The sequence below is a fragment of the Anolis sagrei genome, chromosome 3, assembly GCF_037176765.1.
Source record: "Anolis sagrei isolate rAnoSag1 chromosome 3, rAnoSag1.mat, whole genome shotgun sequence".
NCBI lineage: Eukaryota > Metazoa > Chordata > Lepidosauria > Squamata > Dactyloidae > Anolis > Anolis sagrei.
Window position 1 is genome coordinate 44,936,171 of NC_090023.1, and position 26,989 is coordinate 44,963,159.

Genomic DNA, 26,989 nt, shown 5'->3' on the forward strand with positions numbered 1-26,989 from the left:
GCATGCACTCCCACCAGCTCCCTCCCTCTCTCCCCCTCTTTCAAATAACATTCCATTGTTTATGTTTATAATGGAACTTCAGCATCCATAGATATTGGTATTTTGGGTTCTGGAACCAAATCCCTGAGGAAACCAAAGGTCCACTATAATTTATTTCTTTTCTCTGTGTACTAATTGTTATTACTGCATTTTCTATAGTTCAACAGGAGGCTAGCCTTTCCAGGAGTACCCTCCTGTTGACTCACCTCCATCTGTAGTGCCCTTCCAGGAATGTTCTGACTGGCACCTGCATTAGTAATAATTACATACCAGACTAATATTATTGCTTCCAGAAGGCATTTAACCTTTCTCTTTCAATTTATTCTTAGTTTTTAATTTCATATTAGCTCCAGATAAAGCAAATGATGGTGGAATACTGTGCCTTGCTTTCTACCTTTTTCCCCAGGATACAAATGATGTTCTACTAACTGTAGACATTTTTGTCTCATTTTCTGCTCTTCTCCATTCTTTTTCTTGCTTTTTCAAATAAGTCTTTAAAAAACCATATTTTGAACACACACGGCACCTGATGTGGTTCATAAAGAGAGTCAAACTTTGGATATCCACTGGTAATGTGTCTGAGCCCATCACCTTCCTCCCAATTGTCCCCCTGTTTGTAGTTGTACTTCTGGATTGAAAAATTCCTGACCAAAAATCCTTCAAGTGATGATGGGTGGTGAATTATTCAATAGTATCCTGACTTGGGTGACAGCTAGGTGTCAGCCAAGCATTGGATAACCTATATGATCACTACAGATGATATAGGCATCATGAACCCACCTTTCAAATCTTCCCAATACTACTTGGTGTTGGATTGTGCTAGTCAGCAGGACAGCAGACCAATTTTATATTGATACCATACCAAAATCAGTCAGCAGGAGAGCAGACCAATCTTATATTGATACCATACCAAATCATGTGGAACTCTATCCATTGAAAGGATGTGGTATGTGTGTGCAGAGATGTGTGGTTATTTCAACTTTACCCTCCCTTCCTTTGATGCTGCAAGTTCTTAAAAAGGAAACAAAAATACAACCAATGATCATGTGAAAAACATTTGAATTAGAAGCAAATTGGAAAAAAAAACATCAGTTGAAAAATACAACAACCTCCTTCTCAGAGTTAAAACACCTTCTAGTCAATTAACAAAAGCCTTTTGTCCTGCTTTCCACCTGTTTCTATTGTATAGTTTCAGATACTATCAATTTGTTTTTGTACTTTCCTAAATCCCATCTCAGTTATAATAATAGCAACAGTACAGTCCCAGAAAGGGACTTCTAAGTTGTTGTGACATTTTTGTGAAACAAGAAAAATGCAATGTAACAAAAGCATGTTATGAGATGCACTCCACAAAGCAGAGATAGATTTTGGATGCACTTTTCAGAATGAAAACCCTGATATGTAGGCATTGTTGCTTTTTAAAGTCACTTTAAATTCTATGTAAACTTGTTCACTTTAAAGGATTCTACCTGAATGCTTCCTGATTTTATATGTGCAGCATTTTCTTTACCCATGAGAAACAGAGAAGAATGTAACATCAGAACCATAGATTTTATAGTTCTAATGGGTGAATCTGGAGACTTTTGCTTCACACTCTGAAAGTGAGAAGAGAGAAGGTTTACTTTAGTTGGATCAATAGTTGTAAATCATTACAAATGATTCCAGGTTTTATTTCATCCACTTTTTATGATGCCCCTGCCATCTGCCATAGATATTTAGGCTATTACGCTAATTTACTTTGCGAGAACTCACCACCAAGTCAAAGATGTCAGAGGGCAATTGATTAAAACTGTGTGTCCTCCTGCACTTTTTGCTTTCCTCCAGCCAAGAATTCTTTGGTGAGGTACTGAACTATAGTGAAGTGATAATGGAATTCCATTGCTTAAAAATTTAAGTGTTCATAAATAAGGGGCTGCATTTCAAGCTTTTTGTGATAGTAAGGGGAAGAAAAAAGGTAGAGTGTACCATTAAAATGACAGCTTTTGTATTATTACAAATCCTAGGAGAATGTGCAGTTACATTTCTTTAGTGGCGAAGGATGATTTGGTAGGGCAATTCAATGATAGGCCTGTCTAACAATAGCTTCTATATGTGCCTTAATCTTTCTAATATTAAATGTATACAATGCTCCTTTCACTACTGAATCAGTTTTTTCTGGAGTGGAGAGGACTTGGACTAAGGAGAGATGTCCTAGATTGTATGTTCACTCCCTCCATATATTCTCCTAGGATGAAAGCAAGCAATAGGGTTGTGCCCTCTCAGTCTCTTGACCTCTGGCTTGCTGGAGGCAGGTCATTACCCATATTCTATTTTTAATAGAGATATTAGTAATAAAAAGGCATCATATATGTGCAAAGTTTGCTCCTATTTAGAGGACCATAGGGATGGTGTTCTGCCCACACACTATCTTAAGTCTTTATGAGAAGAGATCAAGTTTTTGAAAGCTAGACACAGTTCTGGCTGAACTGAGACTCTTGAATATTTGTGTCTTCTTATTGTCTCTTTCTTGTATGGTGTTCAACTATCTCTAAGATGGTTTCAATATTTAACTCTGACTGGACTTAAATATAGCTCTGACTGGACATGGCATTTGTAGACTTTCTGGCTTTCCTCTCTCTTCACCTTCCTGTCACAAAAGGCTGACTCTTCCAAGAACCAGAAGTGTCTTTCAAGAGGCTCCACCCCTAAGGGAATTATTAAAGCACAGCAAAGGCTTCAAATACAAAGAGGATGTCTAGACTGACCCCCAGGAAATTGTACATAAAATATTAATCCATCTAATTAGAAAGAGCTTAACTAGGGTTAAACAGTGAAGGGTCATCATGGAGCATGTTAGATGTTCAAAGACCTCATTTTAGCCTTTCAGGTTTTTATACTGTAGAAGTTCTTTGGTAGAGAGATTTTCTTCTACATTGTTGTATTTCCCCCTCACAGACATACACATCTCCTATATAAGGGTACAAGTATGGCCATATTCAGCACAGAAACAATTGTATGCCTTTGAGATCATAACAGCCATGATGGCCCTAACCCACCTCTCACTTTCTTTCAAAAGAAGGAGAGCCCATCACCAGCTTTAGGCAGCCTATTCTATTGTTGAACAGTTCTGATAGTAAAAAGGTTAGATGGATTCTCTTTTCTTTTCTTGTCATTTGAATCCATTGGTTTATGTTCTAGTTTTTTAAGCAACAGAAAACAAACTCACTCTGTCTTCTATATGACAAACTCTCAGATATTTAAAGATGGCTGTCATGTAACCTCTCAATCTTCTCTTTTCCATGCTAAACATGTCCAACTCCTTCAGTCATTCCTCTGGAGGCTTCAATTCTAAGCCTTTGATCATCTTGGTAGCCCGCCTCTGAACACTTTCCAGCTTGTCAATATCATTGTTAGTTTTTTATACATTCTGTCTATTATCCATCTTTCCCTCTTTTTAGTCATTTTTTTTAAAAAAACTTTTTTATTCACTGGAGTTCTCTTTCCTTTATAGAAAAACACAGTCATACCAAATATTTTCCTACTGGCAACTCTTTGACACCTTGATAATGAACTGCCACCAAATGTATTAAAGTTTTTAATACGCTACACAGATATAGTTTTTCTACTTATGTAAGACTATATGCATGGGTTATGTTTGGACACTTATCTGGATGGAGTTCTTGGCATTTATGACAAACAGGGTCCATTTGCTGTAATGTGGTTTTCTGCTATATTAAGGAAAGTTACAGAATGCACTGGAGCTCCTGATGCTCTACAACTCACACATATTTGGGGCCAGTGTATACAGGTGTGCTGTCTTGTATTTGGGAATCGGCTGTGGCCATTCACAAAGCCACCCCTCTTTCCCTGGGCTCCGGGAACAGGAGATTGGAAACACCCTCAACTACTAGCCAAAATAACTTACAATGTAGCACCCCATCACTGGAGAGTTGACTAGCCCCTCAGAATGCCAATCCTAGTAAATCTATTCCTCTGGGGGGGGGGGGTTGGATGAGGGGACACCATTGAGGTTTTGTGGGGGAGGAGGAGGGCCAGTTGCCAAAACCATCCCGGGGAGAAGTGAAATAGAGTCCTTGCGACCCTGAAGAAGGTAGGCTGTGGTAAACTCCATGACAGACCCCCTGGTCTTAAGATCCTGCTGGTAAATGCTAGGTCCATCAACGGTAAGACTACTGTCATCCAGGACCTGATCCTGGATGAGAGGGCGGACCTGGCTAGCATCACTGAGACCTAGTTGGATGAGCTGGGTGGGGTAAATCTCACCCAGCTGTGCCCACCTGGCTTCAGAGTGCACCAGCAGGCTAGGTCTGGGGGGCGGGGAGGAGGGGTCATGGTGGTCTATCAGCAGCCCATCTCTATGATCAGGTACACTGTTCCGCAGTCCTCTGGGTTTGAGTGTGTCCACTTGCGGGTGGGAATCCGTGATAGCTTTGGGAATCTGCTGGTGTACCGTCCACCCCACGACACAGCAGTCTCCCTGCCTGAGCTAGCAGATTTGGTATCTAATTTGACCTTGGTCTCCCAGCACTTGGTTGCACTGGGAGACTTTAACATTCATGCAGAGACCACTTTGACAGGAGCAGCTCAAGACTTCATGGTTGCTATGACGACCATGGGGCTATCACAAGTAATATCTGGACCCACCCATCAGGCTAGACATACACTTGACCTAGTTTTTACTGAGGACAGCGGAATGGTCAGGGTGGGAGAGCAAAATATTCTCCCATTGTCATGGTCTGACCATCACCTAATCAGCTTTAGGCTTACAGCGACCGCAGGGGTGGTGAGCCCACTAAGAGACTGATGGAGCCAGATGGATTCCTGAGGACTCTTGGAGATCTTCCTGTTATGGAGGCTGACGATCCTGTTGATGCCCTGGTCGACCGCGATAACAACGAGATGGCCAGGGCAATTGACACGATCGCCCCCGAACGTCCCCTCTTGTTGTATAGAACCAGGCCAACTCTTGGTTCACTGAGGATCTGGCCGGGATGAAGCACACAAGAAGGAGTCTAGAGAGCATCTCGAGGAAATCTCGGGGTGTTTCTGACCGAGCACAGGCTAGAGATTCTACTAGGGCCTATTCCGTGGCTTTGTGGGCAGCTAGGAAGACCTTCTCGATTGCCTACATAGCATCTGCATCTAATAGATCTTCAGAGTTGTTTCGGGTTATCAGAGAGCTCCTCCATACTCCCGAGATGGAGGGGGCCCTCGATGACTCGGCAACTCGGTGCTGCAAGTTCGTGCACCATTTTTGCAGACAAAGTCTCTCAGATTCACCTTGAGCTAGACTCCAGCTTAAATGCAATGTCAGAGGAGGTAACCGAGGCATCTGTCTGTCCAATCTTGTGGGAATCTTTCCAGCTTGTTCATCCTGATGACATGGATGCAGTCCTTGGGGCTCTGAGGGTGACCACATCGGCTCTAAATCCTTGCCCTTCCTGGATAATCAAAGCGGCCAGAGGGGGGTTACTAGATTGGTTTGTGCAGATTATTAATGCATCACTGGCTCAAGGGAAATTTCCACATGGTCTGAAGCAAGCTGTAGCGAGGCCAGTCCTGAAAAAGACCTTTCTTGACCCTGCGGTTTTGAATAACTACAGGCCAATTTCCAACCTCCCCTTTCTGGGCAAGGTGCTGGAGCAGGTGGTCGCCTTGCAGCTCCAGGGATTTCTGGAGAACACAGATTTTCTAGATCAGTCACAGTCTGGGTTTAGGCCTGGTCATGGTACTGAGACGGCTTTGGTCGCCTTGGTGGATGACCTCCACAGGGAGCTGGGCAGGGGGAATGTGACCCTGCTGGTTCTCTTGGACATCTCAGCGGCTTTCGATACCCTCGACCATGGTATCCTTCTGGGCCGGTTCTCTGGATGGGCCTCAGGGGCACGGCTCTGTCATGGCTCCGGTCCTTCCTGGAGGGCCGTTCCCAGATGATGATGAAGCTGGGGGACACCTGCTCGGACCCCTGGCCTTTGACCTGTGGGGTCCCGCAAGATTCCATTCTGTCCTCCATGCTTTTTAATATCTATTTATTTATTTATTTATTTGCTGCATTTATTAACCGCCGCTCTCAGTCCTAGGGCGACTCGCGGCAGTGTACAACATATAAAAACATATTTTACAATAAACTACAACGACAAAAAACAACATATCATTAATACACTATCATCTAATTACACTAAAATAATCCGCTTCGTCTTATCATAGAATCATAACCAATCTCGTAGTCTATATACCGTTCCAGTTGTCATTTCCAGTTACTGTAGCATTTAGTTAAATGCCTTCTCGAATAGCCATGTCTTCAGGCTCTTCCGGAAGGACATAAGGGAGGGCGCCTGTCTGATGTCAACAGGGAGGGTGTTCCACAGCCGGGGGGCCACCACTGAGAAGGCCCTATCCCTCGTCCCCGCCAGGCGTGCCTGTGAGGCAGGCGGGATCGAGAGAAGGGCCTCCCCAGACGATCTCAAGGTCCTCGTGGGCTCATAGGCCGAGATGCAGTCCGAAAGGTATTTTGGGCCGGAACCGTTTACGGCTTTGTAGGATAGCACCAGCACCTTAAATTGGGCCCGGTAGCAGATCGGCAGCCAGTGGAGCTGGAACAGCAAGGGCGTTGTATGCTCCCTGCGTCCTGCTCCTGTTAGTAACATGGCTGCCGCGCGCTGGACTAGCTGAAGCTTCTGGGCCGTCTTCAAGGGCAGCCCCACGTAGAGAGCGTTGCAGTAGTCAAGGCGGGATGTACAGCACAGGCTGTAACCCTATACCCTGCTCGGCCTTGCGACTGACCAGGAGTACCTCTGTCTTGTCTGGATTTAATTTCAGTTTGTTCGCCCTCATCCAGTCCATTACAGCAGCCAGGCACCGGTTCAGGAAACTACATGAAACTGCTGGGAAAGATCATCCAGAGTTTTGGAGTTCAGTGCCATCTCTATGCGGATTACACCCAACTCTACTACTCCTTTCCACCTAATTCCAAGGAAGCCCCTCGGGTGCTGGATGAGTGCCTGGCTGCTGTGACTGACTGGATGTGGACAAAGAAGCTGAGGATCAATCCCAACAAGACAGAGGTCCTCTTGGTCAATCGTAGGCCGGACTGAGGTATAGGGTGGCAACCTGCGCTTGACGGGGTTGCACTCCCCCTGAAATCACTGGTCCGCAGCTTGGGTGTCCTCCTAGATTCAGCGCTGTCGCTTGAAGCCCAGGCATCGGCGGTGGCTGGGAGGGCCTTCGCACAACTAAGACTTGTGCGCCAGCTGCGACCGTACCTCAGATTTGGCCATGGTGGTCCACGCCTTAGTTACCTCTAGATTGGACTGTTGCAATGCTCTCTACGTGGGGCTCCCCTTGAAGATGGCCCAGAAATTCCAATTGGTCCAACGGGCAGCAGCCAGATTATTAATTGGAGCAAATTACAGAGAGCGGTCAACCCTCATGTTTAAGGAGCTCCACTGGCTGTTTATTTTCCGGGCTCAATTCAAGGTTTGGGACCCACCTACCTGTGCGTCCGTATCTCCATCTACGAACCCACATGATCTCTTCGATCTTCCAGAGAGGCTCCCAGAGAGGCTCCCGCCCACATCTCAAGTGCAACTTGTGGGGACGAGGGAGAGGGCCGTCTCTGTGGTGGCCCCCCGGCTCTGGAACTCACTCCCCAGAGATCTTAGGCAAGCCCCCATGCTAGCAATTTTCAGCTAGCATGGTTTTCAGGAGGAACCTGAAAACCTGGCTATTTCAATGTGCCTTCAGTGATTACATGTAAGAAACTCCCTGACCAAACTTTGCACTAAACATCCTTAGAAGCACTTTATTTATAGTTTGTGCAATTGAATCCTCCCTCATTCTCGGATTCTCATCCTGATGATCTGCACTGTCCTATCTCCCAGAGTTTTTAAAATGTTAGCCTTGAAGGTGGCCCTGCCCAGTGAAATCCTTTGTTTTTAATTGCATGTTTTATATTGTCTGTTGTCGTCTATTATATTTCTTTGCATTTTATGTATTTTATTTTCTGGTTATTGTTATGTTTCTTTATCAATGTACTGCATTGATGGGCTTGGCCTCATGTAAGCTGCACTGAGTCCCCTTGGGGGAGATGGAGCGAGGTATAAATAAATTATTATTATTATTATTATTATTATTATTATTATTATTATTATTATTATTATCTTGCCCTGTTGATCTGGCAGTGATAACAGGGCACAAAAATTGTGGTATTCATCGCTTGACCCTGTAGTGAATATACCCAAAGCAATGAGGGAATCGGAGAAGGGAGCGGAGAAAGGAGGGATGCAGATTTTTCCAGAGTTAATGTGCTATGTTACTGAGTTTCAATACAGCTGTTATTAGGTGGCTATCTCTATACTGCTTGATAAGGAGTCAAGACCAGCCTACCAAAACAAACTCACCACCGCAATACAGTCCTAGGTCCACATTTCAGGAGTCACATTGAAGCCCATTAGAGAAAGTGATTAAGTGGACAAGTATCAGGAATCCAAGCATTGGAAATGTGGGTCTACTCTGGGACAAGAATTTGTCACACAACTCTTCCATTCAACACATCTTTGTGGGGCATCCAGAAGGTAGCTGTCATATAGACAATTTTTCATTGTGACTTTCAGATCTCAGAGTTACCATTAGTCTCTTATTTGCTTCCCAGACTAATGTTCTCACCTGACCACTGAGAGTTTGTGTAGGCCTGTTTGATCAAGAAAAAAATTGTTTCTAAAATCGATTTGTAATTGGGGTGTTTTTTTGTTTCGATATTTAAAATATTTACAAAACTTTCCAAAAAAATGTTTTGTTATTTACGAAATTTCATAAATATTTACAAAACATTTTGTAAGTGTGAATGTTGCAGTAATGGTCACCTTGATTAGCATTGAATGGCTTTCATTTCTCCCACCCTGGACATTCCATAGATAAACTGACTCCATTTGCCTAGTTTCCAACAGACCTCTGAGGATGCCTGCCATAGATGTGGGCAAAATGTCAGGAGAGAATGCTTCTGGAACATGGTCATATACAGCCCTGAAAACTCACACAACCGGCCTCCGCGCGCCATCCAATCGGCTCCGGCTCTTGCGCCCTCCTCCTCCTCCTCCTCCTCCTCCTCCTGGCACTTCCTGCAACACAGCTGGGAGGAGGAGGAGGAGGAGGAGGAGGGCGCAGGAACCGGAGCCGATTGGATGGCGCGCGCGCGCTCACCCTTACAACCGGCCTCCGCGCGCCATCCAATCGGCTCCGGCTCCTGCGCCCTCCTCCTCCTCCTCCTCCTCCTCCCAGCTGTGTTGCAGGAAGTGCCAGGAGGAGGAGGAGGAGGAGGAGGAGGGCACAGGAGCCGGAGCCGATTGGATGGCGCGCGGAGGCCGGTTGTAAGGGTGAGCGCGCGCGCGCCATCCAATCGGCTCCGGCTCCTGCGCCCTCCTCCTCCTCCTCCTCCTGGCACTTCCTGCAACACAGCTGGGAGGAGGAGGAGGAGGAGGAGGAGGAGGGCGCAGGAGCCGGAGCCGATTGGATGGCACGCGCGCGCTCACCCTTACAACCGGCCTCCGTGCGCCATCCAATCGGCTCCGGCTCCTGCGCCCTCCTCCTCCTCCTCCTCCCCCTCCTCCCAGCTGTGTTGCAGGAAGTGCCAGGAGGAGGAGGAGGAGGAGGAGGAGGGCGCAGGAGCCGGAGCTGATTGGATGGCGCACGGAGGCCGGTTGTAAGGGTGAGCGCGCGCGGGCCGGGCGCCCAACAGGCAGGGGCGGTGCACTGCTGGGGTGCTTGGGAGCGCCGGATTGGCTCCCAGGCACCAGCAGCACTCAGCAGCCTCCATCCCATTAACGACACGAGCTGAAGCTCGTAAAATATATGGGGCTGCTGTTTCGATATTTTTAAACCCTTCCGGGTTTGAAAATGTGTTTTGAAATCGCGTCGGATGTGCTAAAAATAACGAATTAATAACGAAATAACGAATTAACGAACGAAACCGCACAGGCCTAAGTTTGTGAATGATCTTCCCTAGATAAAGTCGCAACTGGTCCATAGCCTTAATTGATCAATATTTCTTTTGCCACAATTGTGTCTTTAACACTATTTTATCCTCTATTCCTTCCAGAAACAGGTATATTTCATCTGAGACCAAATTGCACTAGAATTGTATACACTGTGATGTGGCTTTTAGAAGCAGTAGATTGCAGCACAACATATTTATGTGGGTCACACCAAAGGAGGTAAATACTTAGGGAACCAACAAATGTCAGCTTGATTCATAGTGTTGACTATCTTGCATATTTCAAGTGGCAATAATGTCAATTGAATCCATTTCAATTCCAGGTTATAACACAACAAAATGTAAAAAAGTCAAAGAGGCATGAATATTTTTTCAAGAAACAACACCTATTTTTTCAAGAACTGTGCTGAAAAATTTCACCTTTTGAATTTTGTACCAAGGTTTTCTTACACCATCTAATGAGCTTGACCCAGAGTCCAATATAAATGGATCTCTGAGGTTGCTGATCAAGCTACATTCAACAGCAATGCCTACAAGCTTATAATTATGTCAAATAACACTGCCAAAGGGAACAAAGCATCAAGAAGGATTTACAGCTCTGGAACACATCAAGGTTGAGTGGTTATGAGAACTATAGTTAAACTTGTACAAACACATCACGCTAGCATGGTATAAAATGCTTGAGAACTTCTAAAATATGCAGAATGTTAGAGAAGTGAACAATTCATTATAATTGTTGAAATTAAGTCTAGTTTTACTTGTAATATCTGTGAGTCTGGCTGTCATTGTAAGCACTCCTGTTGGATTATGAAATGGACTTCTCAATTCTCATAATCTTTTTAATGGATTAGCCTCTCAATTTAAATCAAGCTTGAGCAATAAACAATTCACTTTGCTAGCCCATGTGGAACTTTCACAAATGACATTTAGGTTTTTGAAACTATCCTTTGAAATTACAGAAGTTCATTATGCCTGTATAAATTTACATACACATTTCAGATACATGATAGTACTTCTTGGGCTGCCTGCCTCTTTCTGTATGGAAAAAGCTAAAATTTGATGGGCACGAGGGATGGTATTACAATGATATTTAAGAAAAAGGAGAGGGATAAGGAGTAGGACCCAACCCCCGGCAAGATCTGTTACCTTGATCTGGTTTGGACGTGTATAATTATATTTACTGAACTCATTTTTTCTTTTAAAATCTAATTTTGTTCCAAAAGGTTGAAATATAAATTGCTTTATAATACTGTGAGTTTGTGTGTGTCTGTGTGTGAGGGGTGTCTTTCACACTATCACAGGGACATTAAAAACAATGAAAAGGGATTCTTTTCTTATATCAGTAGAAAAAGGAAAAACAAGGAGGCAATAGGGCCTCTTCGAGGAGAAGATGGGGTAATGCTGACAGGGGATAGGGAAAAGGCAGAACTACTTAATACCTTCTTTGCCTCAGTCTTCTCACAAAAAGAAAGTCATCTTCAACCTCAGCAGGACGGAGTGGATGAGGGATTTGAGGACATCCAACCCCAAATTGGGAAACAAGTCATACAGGAATACCTGGCCGCTCTAAATGAGTTCAAGTCCCCAGGGCCAGATTAACTACACCCAAGAGTATTGAAGGAACTAGCGGAAGTCATTTCGGAACCATTGGCAACCATCTTTGAGAGTTCTTGGAGAACGGGAGAAGTTCCAGCAGATTGGAGGAGGGTCAATGTGGTCCCAATCTTCAAGAAGGGAAAAAAGAGATGGGCCAAAAAAGAGATGGGCCAAAACATAATGAAGTTCAACAGTGACAAATGCAAGATACTCCACTTTGGCAGGAAAAACGAAATGCAAAGATACAGAATGGGGGACGCCTGGCTTGAGAGCAGTACGTGTGAAAAAGATCTTGGAGTCCTCGTGGACAACAAGTTAAACATGAGCCAACAATGTGATGTGGCAGCAAAAAAAGCCAATGGGATTTTGGCCTGCATCAATAGGAACATAGTGTCTAGGTCCAGAGAAGTAATGCTACCCCTCTATTCTGCTTTGGTTAGACCACACCTGGAATATTGTGTCCAATTCTGGGCACTACAATTCAAGAGAGATATTGACAAGCTGGAATGTGTCCAGAGAAGGTCGACTAAAATGATAAAGGGTCTGGAGAACAAGCCCTATGAGGAGTGGCTTAAGGAGCTGGGCATGTTTAGCCTGAAGAAGAGAAGGCTGAGAGGGGATATGATATGTATAAATATGTGAGAGGAAGCCACAGGGAGGAGGGAGCAAGCTTGTTTTCTGCTTCCCTGGAGACTAGGACGCGGAACAATGGCTTCAAACTACAAGAGAGGAGATTCCATCTGAACATTAGGAAGAACTTCCTGACTGTGAGAGCAGTTCAGCAGTGGAACTCTCTGCCCCAGAGTGTGGTGAAGGCTCCTTCTTTGGAAGCTTTTAAACAGAGGCTGGATGGCCATCTGTCAGGGGTGATTTGAATGCAATATTCCTCCTTCTTGGCAGGGGGTTGGACTGGATGGCCCATGAGGTCTCTTCCAACTCTTCGATTCTATGATTAGCTTATGGTAGCCACGTTAATTTCATAAGGTTTTCATAAACAGTGACTTTTTGGAGGGGTGTTACTACTATTACTACAAAAGTGGGAAAGACTGGCATTTAGAAGGCAGAGCATATACTCATGTATATATCTAGAAATATTTTTTTAAAAAACAACAACCTAGAAACCCGGATCAACTTCTCTTAGGTCAGTATGTGTACTGTTCATTAACTTCGACCAAAAAAGGTACCATTACTTTCTTTGTGGAAATGGTGAAAGGCAAGTGCTAACCTGTCCCAAGAAAACCTAAAAGAAGAGCTGACCTTCTTTTCTTTATCCACCATGGCATTTTTTCTGGCCTTTTTGAATGCCGAGTAGGGAAAATGACAGTTGCACTTCACCTCGAAGGAGATTAGAAGGATTTGGTGCTTTTTATAGGTCATCCTGGAATGGATTAGATTCTCACTCTTTGACACCCTATTTAGGTCTTTTTGGGGGTGGTAAGAGTTAATACTGCACGGGTGATATCCTCCTCTTTATGGAATAACCCTTGACTTATATCAACATCCATGTTTATGGCCTTGAAACGTGTCCTCAGCATACATGAGATTGATTTATACATTAGTATACATGGTAGACAGATAGTAGCCATCATTTCATGGATGCTGCACACTAAACAAAAAAAATGTGTAATTGTAATAATGCCTATAATTTTGCATACTTTAAAGAGCCAGTGTCCACTATTACAGCCTCTTTCAGCAGCAAAACAGGGAAGGGGAGGCATGCAAAACAATAAAAAAAATATTGTACAACACGCTTATTTTAACAAATTTAATGACTAAATTTCAGTGCTCATTTTATTCAGTCACATATTATTATAGAAGTGCCAAAACAACTTGTAAACAAAAGCTTTGTGTAATAAAGCAAATCTAAGGTCATTTTTTGAATTTGGAGTGCCAAATTCCTCAAAAACCAACATATATTTTTAAAAGGTTTATTATGACTCTCATTTTTTAGGCTTATGTTTAAAGGAACTTTTAATAATTACAGAAATACAGGGCCACAAAATGGTAGAGAAGGAATATCATATAATTAACATAGCAAATAATAGTACTGTACTTTATGCTGATGAAGGAAAAGCATTCAAGTGTTTTGTGTGATGGAAATGTATTACTATGTTTAAGGCAATGTGTTGCTTTGTATAAATTATGACTATGTCAGAAATTACTTTAAAGGCTATGAAATCCAACTATAGATATCTTCCCAAGCCCTCTCCTTTCATGAACCTTCTCTCACAGCTGATTTTCCATATAGATTGACCGTTTGATTGATTCTGTATTATCAATATAATAATACAGAATAGTAGCTGTATTATTAATATGTCCAAATTTGGATTCCTCCATCTCACCAATTTTCTTCCCATCTAATTTCTAGAAAGTTTTTTCTGTACCAAACTAGCATTTGGGAGTTGTTTCTATGCCAAACCAGTGTCTAACTATATGAGCCAAAATTAATTCAAACGTAATCCAGATAAGGTAGGGGTGCTCTTAATTGGTTGAAGGATAAATCTGGGATTGTGGATTCAGCATGTGTTAGATGAGGTTACACTCGCCCTGAAAATGCAAGTTTGCACTTTGGGGATACTAATGGATTTAGGCCAGAGCTTGAAAGCCCCTGATGTTACAGATACAGGATGTGGATCTAGTTGGGTAAGAGTGTTATTCACCTGCTTCTCATTCAATAGAAAAACAGACTCTCATCAGTCACAGCAGCTGCTATCTGGTAAATAAAAATGGTGAATACATTAATAGTCTGGAAGTTACAATTCTAAATTCATATATGGCATTCATAATGGCCATACAGTATCCCGGCCATCTTTTAAAATGTTTTTAATTTTATACATTGTTTAATTGTCTTTAATTAACTTTTATGCTTATTCCTTTATTTTGTATAATTTTGATCACTATTGTTTTTAAATATGTTGTTAGCTGGTTTGAGTCTAATTATCAATAGAAAGGTAGGATATACATTAATAATGAAATATTGCCCAGAAAGTTATAATTCAGTTTAATAGGCATCACTGCAAAATACAAAGGGGTTGAAATTCATTTGGCTTAGATTTTAATGAATGCCATCCAAATCCCTGTATCTTATTTATTTATTTATTTCCCATATTTTTATACCGCCCCTCTCAGCCCAGAGACGACTTGGAGCAGTTCAATTGGCAACAATTTGATGCCTCAACAATTATAACAAGTAAAAAGAACATTAGCATACAATATAAGAATATAAAAACCATACAAAGCCTTAAAAACATTATCGTGAGTGTCTCCATGTCAAGTCATTATTCATTATTCAATTGCATTATCAAGTGGTTCCATGATTTCATAGAACTATGCTGTATTTGGGAAGGCCTGCTCAAAAAAGCCATGTTTTCACCTTTCTTTGAAAAGTCAGGAGGGAGGGGGCTGATCCCTAGGCAGGGCATTCCACAGTCGAGGGGCCACCACTGAGAAGGCCCTGTCTCTTGTCCCTGCCAAACGCATCTGCAAGAAAGGTGGGACTGAGAGCAGGGCCTCCCCAGAAGATCTTAATGTCCTAGATGGTTCATAAGGGGAGATACATTCGGATAGGTAAGTTGGACCAAAACTGTTTAGGGCTTTATAGGCTAAAGCCAGCACTTTGAAATGTGCCCAGAAGCAAACTGGCAGCCAGTGGAGCTGCTGCAGCAGAGGAATTGTGTACTCCCTGTGCGCCACTACTGTTAACAACCTGGCTACCGCCCGTTGGACCATTTGCAGTTTCCGAACAGTCTTCGAACAGTCATGTACGGGATGTAACCAGAGCATGGACTACCATGACCAAGTCAGACTTCCCAAGGTACAGGAATTAATGCAAGTTTGTGACATGGTGTTTCAATTACCTGCTGGTTTTTTGTTTTTACGCATTAGAGAAATTCATCCCTGCCGCTCTCTCTTAAGTGCCATTTAACTGTATTCTCCTCTACAGAGACAACTAAGTAGAGCAAGTATATTTCTAAAGCTGTAATAACATTATCTTTAGGTCTTTGTCTCCTACATTTTAGTACATAATTCGTAATAGATAAATATTTTATATTGCTGTCACAAAATGCCATGCTCTTTTAGAATTGACATTAATTTAGTGAAAACATATTGATTCAGCTCTATGAATTGATGGGAAAAAACTGGTTCTTAAGGGACACTGTCTCCACTAACTTATAAATTTGTGCCCAAATCCACATATTTGCCCATTTTAATTTCACATTCTCCTACTGAGGTCAATTAATAGCAAATATCTTTTTGAATTGAATCTCAACTATGTGGACAACATTTCATACCAATGTCAACTTTTCTAATCTGAATGATTAGCTAGTTGATTGGATGGATATGATTTTTACTTTATGCAGGAAGAAATGAGCCTGTTTTATAATTTATGGTCTAGAGAAGTAGTTTCCAAACTTCTGATCTTCAGGGAAAACATTCCACATCATCTTCACTGCTAGGGGACTTGTGAGCATCATCTATGGATCACTACCATATGTTAAGGTATTTTTCTTGGCAATGTTTTTTTTTTCAAATAATTATGGTATTGTCTTCCTTTAAGGCTGAAAGAATGCGAGGATTCCATGTGTAAACCTGGTCTCATAGAGAGGTATACCAAGATGTTAAAAAACTACATCACACTGCCTTCATATGCTTTGATTTGTATATAATTCAAAAGAAACAAAGGAAGAACCACGAGGAACTGATGCTTGTGGTTTCTTCCTGATGACAGGAAAATGAACAATGCACACCCAGTTTCATTAATACTTTTGCAGGCCATGAATTTGATAAACTCCTTAAAATTCATGATTACAGCACATTTTTTCCCATTCCTACAGGCAGCCTATCTTGCAGATAATCTTTTCTGCCATTACAGACTTTTGCATTAAAGATCCCCAAATAAGCTTCCAAGAACAGCGAGAGTTCTTCCAGATCAATTTGGGTCTTGAGGCTAGTACTTGATAAAGCAAGGCTTTCTCTTTTCTGTTCTCCCTTTTCAAACCATTGTTTTCCTGTCTCCTATTTATGAGCCATTTTGGAGCACTAGGACTAATTGTAGAAGATAGTTCATTTATGGCAGCAAAAAAAGTAACAATCGATACAAAATAATTGTCACAGGGTGTGCTGGAGTTTCCATATGGAATGCAAGCAGAACAAAAGTGCCAGCTGTTCTCTCTCACAGAAGACAATTTAAAAACAAAAATTACCCAGATTTATGAATTCCAAGGATTGGAGCCAGCTGTGACTGACATTTTCTACAGAGAAGGGAGGCCAGCAAGAAGCCTACATTTTGCCATTTAATTTGGTAGTATGGAATATTCAGCTACTTAGAACAGTTGCAGTTCATTACGAGAGTATATCCTTTGCATGCAGAAGTTCTTAGGGTCCATCCCAGGTATGTGTAGAAATATTTATCATTGAAAGCCTGAATAATCATTGCCAGTCAGAACTGAAAATAGTGGATAGTGATCAGAATTAAGGTAAGGCAGAATTGTGTGTTTCTTTGCTCACTAGTTGATTTTTGTGTGTGACAGCAGCCAACAGTGTCTAGCCAAGCTGAATATTCAGAACTTCAAGCTCTGAAACTGAAACTCAAGAGCAGCACCGAACTATGAGGTTAGTATGGATAGCTGGACTGACTTTAATTCAAACTGGTCTGGAGGACTGTCAACACAAACCAGTGATACCATCCTCTTTCCTGTGCCATCTAAAGTGCAGGGGAAAGGGGCTGGATCACAATTACATCATCCGTGTTACCTTGGCAGCTCGCCACAGAGTTCCAAAGAACATTTGGCCATCGCCAAGTGCCTTTGCTGATTTTAGAAAAGGTACCTTTGTGACCAAGGAGAAGGAAGGAGTGGCTCATGTGCCTTTGTGGATGTTAGGAGAAACACCTGGCAATGATTATGCTCCTACTACTATGCTGCTTGACGAGGATCAGCTGAACACATGATCTGGGGCAGGTGTTAAGTTGAAATGCTTTAGATCAACCCCAGATTTCAATGGTCATGTAGATGAGTCCTAAGTCCAGGGTCCTTTAACTTTAGCTGCCCTTCCCCATGAGCCCCCTTAGAACTGTCACCAGGGGTGGCTCAACCCATTACGCAAAGTAAACATTTGCAGTATAGTTGATTTTGCCCAGAGGTGCTCTTGAGGCGCTCTTGGGGGAAAATAGACCTTGACATATGTGAGTTGTAGTTACTGGGATGTATAGTTCACCTACAATCAAAGAGCATTCTGAACTCCACCAATGATAGAATTGAACCAAATATGGCACACAGAACTCCCACGACGAACAGAAAATATATATCAGTGATTGGCTTGGGGGGGGGGGGGGGGCGCCAAAATACTGTTTGCTTACTATTGAAAATTACCTAGGGCCACCTCTGACTGTCACGAGTAGGGTTTTTAGCACATGTCTTTTTCCATGTTCAAACAGTTTGTCTTGAGCACAGACATTTGGTTGAGTTTCTACTGCAATCTTTTTCAGTCTTTTTAATAAAAGAAGTTTTTGTTTCAAAATCAGCTTGCCTTACCTGATGTTTTTCTGGTGTGGGTGGAGGGCTGCACTGGCTAATTGTCTATTTTTTAAAAGTTTAGTCTGTAAGGCCCTCCAAATAGGTAGGCCCTGGGAGAGCATTCACCCATCCCCCAAAACCAGTAAACCTTATGAACTGCTCTCATAACAATCTTCTAGAGATGATTTTTGGGAGCATACTGTGATCATTGGGAGATCAAAAATATGAGGTGATGTTATGCTTGATCAAGTTCAAAAAAGGAAAAATACAAAACTGAAGAAGAGGGGGAAAATTAAATCAATTTGGTTTGTCATTTGCCATTATGTGCACTCCAAGGTTCTCTTGTTGACAGAAAAAGGTAATTAAACAAGGAAGTATTCATCACCTTCTATCACAGTGCCCAAAATCTATTTAGGCAGGCATAATCTCTATTTTAATTAGCCACCTCTGAGGTTTTTTTTCCATGTCAGGAGCGACTTGAAAAACTGCAAGTCACTTTCTGGTGTGAGAGAATTGGCCATCTGCAAGGATGTTGCTCAGGGGACGCACATATGTTAGATGTTTTACCATCCTTGAGGCAGGCTTCTCTCATGTCCGTGCATCAGGAGCTGGAGCTGACAGAGGGAGCTCATCCATGCTTTCCCCGGATTTGAACCTGTGCCTGTCGATCTTCAGTTCTGCTAGCACAAGGGTTTAACCCACTGTGCCACCAGGAGCTCCTCTGGCTATGCCAGTGTATGACAGTAAACATGACTGAGCATTCCAATCAAGGTTTATGAACTGATATTTATATTTTACTGAAGTATACTATTGTGCACAAATCTGCAGTATAAATGGCTACCATGTTGTTATTGGGAAAGTTAGTGGGAAAGCTTCTGCATAAACACTGTCTGAAGCACAGACCTATGACTTCTGATACCATTGTACCAAATCATAAAACAGGAATACACAAATCCAGAAAAAGTTCATATGTCCAGTGCTTAATTTTGAATGTTATCTGAAATATTGGGCTTTACTGGTGTTCAGCAATGAAATATTACTCCTCGGAAATTTCCTTAATTTGTTCTTCAGTGAATAATTGCTCCATGAATTACAGACTTGCCACTGAAATTCATAAAAAAACCCACCTTAATTTCAGCAAATTCACATATGAGTCACACTTACGTGAATGAGATGATGAATCCTCACATCATCAGTCTTGTCATTTTTAAAACCTTTTTTGCACTTTAAGATATCAATTCATCTTTAGACAATTTAACTTATTTGCATCTAACAATAATTATCTTCATGTTTTTTTTTTCTACGTGCTTATCCTAGAACAGGATGACTTTAAACTATGTACAAGAATTCCCAAAATCATTATGCATTGGGATAAAAATGTATATATGTTAAAGTTTTCAGAGCTTTTAATTCACCGGAAGAGGGTAAATTATTGAAAATATTGTTCCAAAAGGTAAGAATTGCAAAAGTTGACAGGACCCTCCCAGACAGGCTCTATATCCCAGGTTCGGATCCCAGGTGTTCTGCTTTAAAATGGATTTTATGAATCTGCACTGCCAGATAATCTGGGATAAACAGAAAACCTGGGATCAGATCCTGGGATAAAGGGCCTGTCTGGAAGGGCTCTTAGAAAGCACAATTTCTGGAAAATTTTACTGTTAGCGTTAAGTAAATGGAACTGAAAAAGTAAATAGTTTACATTTTTTTCACACTTCACCATTTAAATACATTAATAAGAGTATATTGTACAATTAATACAGTTTGACACCACTTTAACTGTCATGGCACAATGTTATGGGGGTTGAAGTTTGGTGAGGCACCAACAGGGAAGGCAAAAGACCTTGTAAAATGACAATTCCCAGTTTCCATATAATTGAGTCTTGACAGTTAAAAGTGAAGTAAATCTGCATTATAAATATGGTATATATTTATCCTCAGAAAAAAGGTTTATATTATAATGTGGTGACTTTAGTTGTTCTTAACATTTTACTGTTAGGTTTTTAATGAAATCTCTTTGGAAGTCCGCTTGGACCCCACTATGAGAGACAGGCAGCATACAAAAGAAATGGAATAAATAAATAAAGCACAAAGTAGTTTAACCAATTCTAATATTTTCTCAACTAAAGATAACACATTGTTTCTTTAGAGTTTATTCGATTCTTTTAAAAACATCTACGAAATGTGTATGAAACAAAGACGTAGTTTTTGTTTTTGTTATAAGGGGTGGCTTAGAAGAAAAATGCTAACATTAAAACATTGCCATTTTGCTTCCACTTTAGATGTGAAACTTAATTGGCATGATTTCAGCACAGAGTGGAAAATAATTTGAGTCTAAAGTGCTTGTTTAATACCAAGAAGGAAATACTGAAGTAAAAAAATGGCATATCCTTTTTTACTTTTTATACAAGTCTGTACTTGAGACCAGTCAAGAACAATTCCCATATGCACCCCAATGAAACTACTGCATGCTAGAGAAAATATTTTAAAAATCTATTCTCTGCTGTGTTAGTTTAGACTAGAAATGGACCAAATGCCACACTCCAGAAATCTTCACATTGTGACAACTAGTGTTTCTCTCCATTGACTATGTTCATTGTGGCTGCGGGGAGTCACTCTTCAACAATATCTGAAGGGAGATACTTTTCCATTTTGGCTTGAGCCAAGATAAACAGAAAGTGATGGGTAAAGATGTATATCGAAAATGTAATAAAGTTGTCTCAGTCCTTATTCCCACACTCATTGCAGAATGGATGGAAACAGCTCCAGAAACCTCCAAGATGAGAAGCTGTCATGGATACAGTACACAAAATGTACACACAGAAAATGCATGCATTTAAGTAGTTTCTGAACATTACTAGAACATCATGCATATCATTGGAAACATCCATGTAACACATTCTGGGGTTTTTTTAAGGTACAGATTTTGCCTCCTACAGAAGGGTGTATGAAACCTATAAAATGAAATTTTGGCAGGGTATCCAGTCATTTATTTATTTATTTATTTATTTGCTTTATTTCTATACCGCGTTTTTCAGCCTAATTAGGCGACTCAATGCGGTTTACACAGTGCAGGTTATCACAACATTAAACAGTTAAAACACATCATACACAATAGCAAAATCAACAATTATTATCAATTCATGACGCCTCGATAACAGAGCAAAATCCATTCTCATAATCCTTGTGCCATTCCTATGTTCAGTTTTACCGTCTTCCTATGTTCAGTTGTACTATTCAGCCAAACGCTTGCTCGTAGAGCCAGGTCTTAACCTTCTTCCGAAACGCCAGCAACGAAGGGGCCTGTCTGATGTCTATGGGTAGGGCATTCCATAGCCGAGGGGCCACCACCGAGAAGGCCCTATCTCTCGTCCCCACCAACCGTGCCTGTGACGCAGGCAGGACCAAGAGCAGGGCCTCCCCGGACGATCTTAATGTCCGTGTCAGTTCATAGGTGGAGATGCGTTCAGAGAGGTAAATGGGGCCGGAACCGTTTAGGGCTTTGTAGGCTAACGCCAGCACCTTGAATTGTGCCCGGTAGCAGATTGGCAGCCAGTGGAGCTGGCTCAACAGAGGAGTGGTGTGCTCCCTGAGTGCCGCTCCTGTTAGCAACCTGGCTGCCGAACGCTGGACCATCTGAAGCTTCTGGGCAGTCTTCAAGGGCAGCCCCACGTAGAGCGCGTTGCAGTAATCTATACGGGATGTAACCAGAGCGTGGACTACCGTGGCCAAGTCAGACTTCCCGAGGTATGGGCGCAGCTGGCGCACGAGCCTAAGCTGTGCAAATGCTCCCCTGGTCACCGCCGAGACCTGGGGCTCCAGGCTCAGCGATGAATCCAGGATCACACAGTCATACAGATTATTTCATTATGCACATGTACAGCTGCAGAATACAGTGAAGGTGACCCAAGAAAAGAGGCAGGTGGTAACAGAAGAGGAGAAAGAAGAAGGGGAAAAATTATTTCCTTCGCAGCAGCATCTGTTCCAGCTAGAAGCACAGTAGCTCTGTCCTATCCCAAATAGTCCAGTATTATTTACTCTAACAGAGGTTCTTTGGGATTGTAAGAAAACACTGTTTTCCAGTTGAGCCAACTGTGAGGGAATCCAAACAAGTAAGGTTAAAATATTTGTTGAGATTAATTTCACAATTCAGCAGCCGATCAGTTGCACAACTTCAGCGCTTTCCAGTAGCTTCTTCCTGCACAGTATTTTCAGTCAACTGCTCCCACAAACTGCAGTCACTCTGGAACTCTTTTACAGACACTTGAGCACATGCCCGGCCATTGTCAGTTTTACTATTGTTTTCCCCTCCAATCTAGATGACACTACAAACTTACCACAGCACACTGTTATATGTTGTCTTAGCAGACAGGTTCTTTTAATCAATTACATAGAGCCTTCGATGAACAGCATCACAGCACAAGGAGGAAATATACACTGTACATGACTTCCTTATATACAATTCTATATAATTACACATAGCAATCTCTGATTGGTTCCCAACTCAGTAACTTAACTCAGACCCAGGATTACATCATTCACAATCACCTGGACTAGGCCAGAACACATTCCCCAAATGATTCCCTATATACAGTTAATGCATGACTCAGCATTTCCAATAGAAGCCTATTAGCAATGCATGACTCAGCTATATTACATTACAATACATTGTAAAACCTGACAATATTCCAATGCATATTTTGATGTTACCGCCACTTCATTATACATAATAATATTTCATCATGCTATTTTCTTCCAAATGTTCTCTTTGCTTTCACTATGTATCTGTCAGAAATTCACACTCTCAATCAATAATTGGTTTTTAATTGCTGTCACAAAACAGAGTCACTACTCATCCCTGCCATTTTGCCACAGAGGCAGGCGAAATGGCATAGGGTGGAGTCCTCCATATGATGAAGTCTAAAGTGTGTATCTAGACAAGCAGGAAAGTGTGAGGCTGCTCCAAAGCATTATGTTTTGTACCATTTCTGGATTTTACTATGATATTTTCATGGATCTATACTGAAACATGTAAATAGCGGGAGAAAACTGACTGGACAGTCCCGCCTAACTTTGTCACTGTTTGTCTCCATAGTGGCAACCACAGAACTGCAGAAAGCACCTAGCCATCACCTTTGTGGATATTAGCAAAGATACTGTACAGATGATTCTAGACATAAATTAAACCCACTCCAAAGTGAGTTTAACTCCCTATACCATTGGGGGGGGGGGGGGGAGAGAGACTTTGCCTGTTGATTATCCTCGTGCTGTCCTCATGCCATCCCAAAAACTTTTGAAATGGCATCAGGCCACTCAAAAACAACCCCCCCCCCAAAAAAAGCTCTTAAAAATAAAGCAAAACTTACTGGGTCACCATGAGGCTTCTCTGCAGGCCTCCTGGAACATATCAAGGATGCACTAGGAGGTGGGGGGGGGGGAGAACAATCCCCCCTCCCTCCTGCACATCATTGGTACATTCTAAGAGGCCTGCAGAGAGGCCCAATGATAGCCTAGAGTGTTGCAGCTGTGGCCACAACAACAAAAATCAGTGCCATCGCCTGTCCCCATGCGGCTGAGAACAGGGAGAGTTATGTGAACAGCAGTACTGGTTCTGAATCAAAAGTGGTCAACTTTTCACCTATATCCTGAAATTCAGGACTGCTCTGGAGCTTTGGGAAACTTTCAGATCATTCTGTGACTTTGCCTAATGCAGGACACAACCGTATTAAACAACTGTATCCCATTTTGGGGACAAGATGACTCCACGAATTATGTGTATGCAGGTAGTCAATTCTCATTCACCCCAAAGTATTTGGCCTGTTTAGATGTTCCCTAAAGCATTTTTAAAACCAATATTGTGAGGTAAGGCGACAGTGAGAGATCATTTGGACAAGCTTTGCCACCTGAAATGGAATCGAGAATGATAGTAGGAGTGAAAAGTGATGCCTTGATTTTGTTTTCCATTGATAAGACTGTGCTGCAAGGTCTTGTTAGTTGTCATTAGAATAGGCATGCATAAAAAGACATGATGAGGACAAATACCCCAATGACACCAAATGATGATAGCATTCCATAATACCATCATGCCACACACGGATGACAGAAAAGACGAAAAAAATCACTACAGTTTCTTAACTGGATGAAAGCTGGGAAAGGGGGTTTTTTGGTGGGGGGGGGCAGAAAATGGAGTTAAGGAAGAAGGGCACACATATCTCCTGTTGCAGCAACATAAATAAATGACAGTGAATTAATGTGGAATTTTAAAATGCAACAAGAAAGAAATTGTGGCAACCTGAGATAGTTTAAATTTTCAGAATTGCTCCAAAATTAAAATACTGCAAATGGAGGCTGGGTTACTTTTATAGGATCAGCAGCTTGGATAGTTCTTCTTACATTCAGAATGGCATGCAGACATGGGTGCTACCAGCTAGATTGTAATAAAGCCTAAACTGTAAACCTGAGGTTGTCTGCCATTGAATACCTAGAGATTTAATATCTGAGGAAACATGTGAGATTTCATATTAATGTTCTGCTGAACTCTTTGGAGAAAGTATGTTGTTCCTATTTTATGTGCTATTTGATATATGAGAATTACATACAATATATTCATTATATTTTATACATAACCATTGCATGTAAATAACATGGTTTATTCTACAAGAATGACAGATTTTTTTTGTTAGAGCACTGTCTTGCATTAAACCTAAAGGAGATGTTATCTGTTTACCCTGGAAGGGTTTTTGCTTTCTCATTTGTGCACTAAAGTATTTTGAGACATAATAGACACAACTATGCAGGCATTTCCCTAATTGCCACTGTGTGGTATGAAAAGAATTCAATGAATAAGATTAGAAATGCATGTAGATGAGTGCAATCTTCTGGATATTATCTAAAGTAGATTTTTCAAAAAACTGAGTATATGTGGTTGGAGCTGCACTTAGAGGGTTTTAACGTCTGTACCTTATTCTACTAACTGTATTATGGCTGATTCTATTTATTTTGATTAGGTTCCATGCAACATTCAAAATTTGAAAAGTAACTCTAACAAGTAATTAGTTGCTCTTATAGTCCCAACTCTCAACATAGTATCAATGTAGTTACTTTTTAAAAATTCTAACTCTACTTTCCTATGTTTTCTAAATAATTAAAATATGAGTTACAAATAATGTATTACACTGTTGCCTTGTGGTTCACTACATAATCCCGTCTCAACTGCAGATCAAAAATCGGGCTCCACAGTCACCTACGGACCCACCAGAATACTGATCCTGGAAGACTATCCTACTCGGCCAACGAGGGATCACCTAATGTAAATGTAAAAAAATGTCTCCTCTCAACTACTTGATAAATGTTTCACCACAGAATATGATTTAATAGTGCAAACAAGAGGCAAACAGCATCACTTGAACTACATGATTTTCCTGCTCTACCATTTAGCAATGCCACATGTGAATAAACAAAAAAAAACCTTAATTGTTATACTAAAGCATTAACAGACTGAAATGATCCTTCCACTTCAACTTTAATGTAGTACCTTGGTTTTAGGATATATTTAGGATATAAATGAATAGAGATAGAAAAGATATTTCAATAATATTTTGGGGGAAAGTGCTAAGAATCCTGATCAGGAAAAACTTGGCCAGCACTGTGCTCCTGGATTTGGAAGATGTAACATAGCCATCCCCAGTAATTCATCATTTCCCCATATGCCCATCCAAATCCAGTCACTATAGCAGTATTAGAGGGCTGAACATGGGTAGGGAAAGTCAAGGGTCATCCAAATGGATGATTATGATATTATATTCCAGGACCTCCTGTATTTGTCATAGCTCCAGCTATCAAAACATAGCCAGGTGATGTTTAGCTGCTTAACATCACTATCTTCTCAACATGACCATACAAAGCCAGAACAGGGGGCAGCAAAAGATTGGTTTGATAACAGCCTAACAGCCTTGGAATTGAGGATGTTGAAGTCCAAAACACTTGGAGGGCCGAAGTGTGCCCATGCCTGTTCTAGCCCAATGCATGGCAATGTGAGCATCCTCAGATGATAATGTTGCCATGTATACAATATCAACACATAGATAGACAATCCTTGGCTCCTCTTCACCCTCCTCCAGCCAATATATGACCATAACATGAAAAGGCCACAAGCAAGCATTCAGTTTTTGCATACGGGAGATGTTCTTGCAATAAGGATAAAAATTTAAAAATTATTTTTCTCCCATGTGAGAACAAATTTAATAAAGAATAACAGGTTTAATCCAAGTGACTAGCTATTTGTAACTAACTACTTCCAAACTCTATGAAAAACTTAGCAGCTTTTAGCTGGAGCAAAAAATAACCACATCCTAGTAAAATGTGAAAGAAGGATTTCAGTGAATATTAGGTTTCCCAAAAGTTTCAGAGTGAAGAAGATCACTAGCAAAATCATGGGGTAATAGTCAGCAGAGCCAGAGGATTTTACTACAGCCTGATTAAGTAAATCAGCTAACATACAATTGCAATAGCCTTTTAAAGTATGGAACTACTGGCAGTGCTCCTTAAATGGCAATTAAAGGAAATGTATCAAAACTGATTGACCATAAACTCAACTTTTCCTTTTCTTTCAGATCAGGGTTGGCAAATGAATTAGTTTGCGTATACATGTGCACTCCTGTGGAAACACAAAGTATCTGATTACAGCAATATTTATGCTCCAGTTGATAGTTCCTACTGTAACTGACTCCTAATTATGTGCACTTTATTCGCAGTTGACTTTTCAGAGGACAGTTGATGATATTACAGGGCAGAGATTGGCATTAGTCAAAGAGGTCCATTAGTTCATGAGCATTATGTAGACTGTGGCACTCTG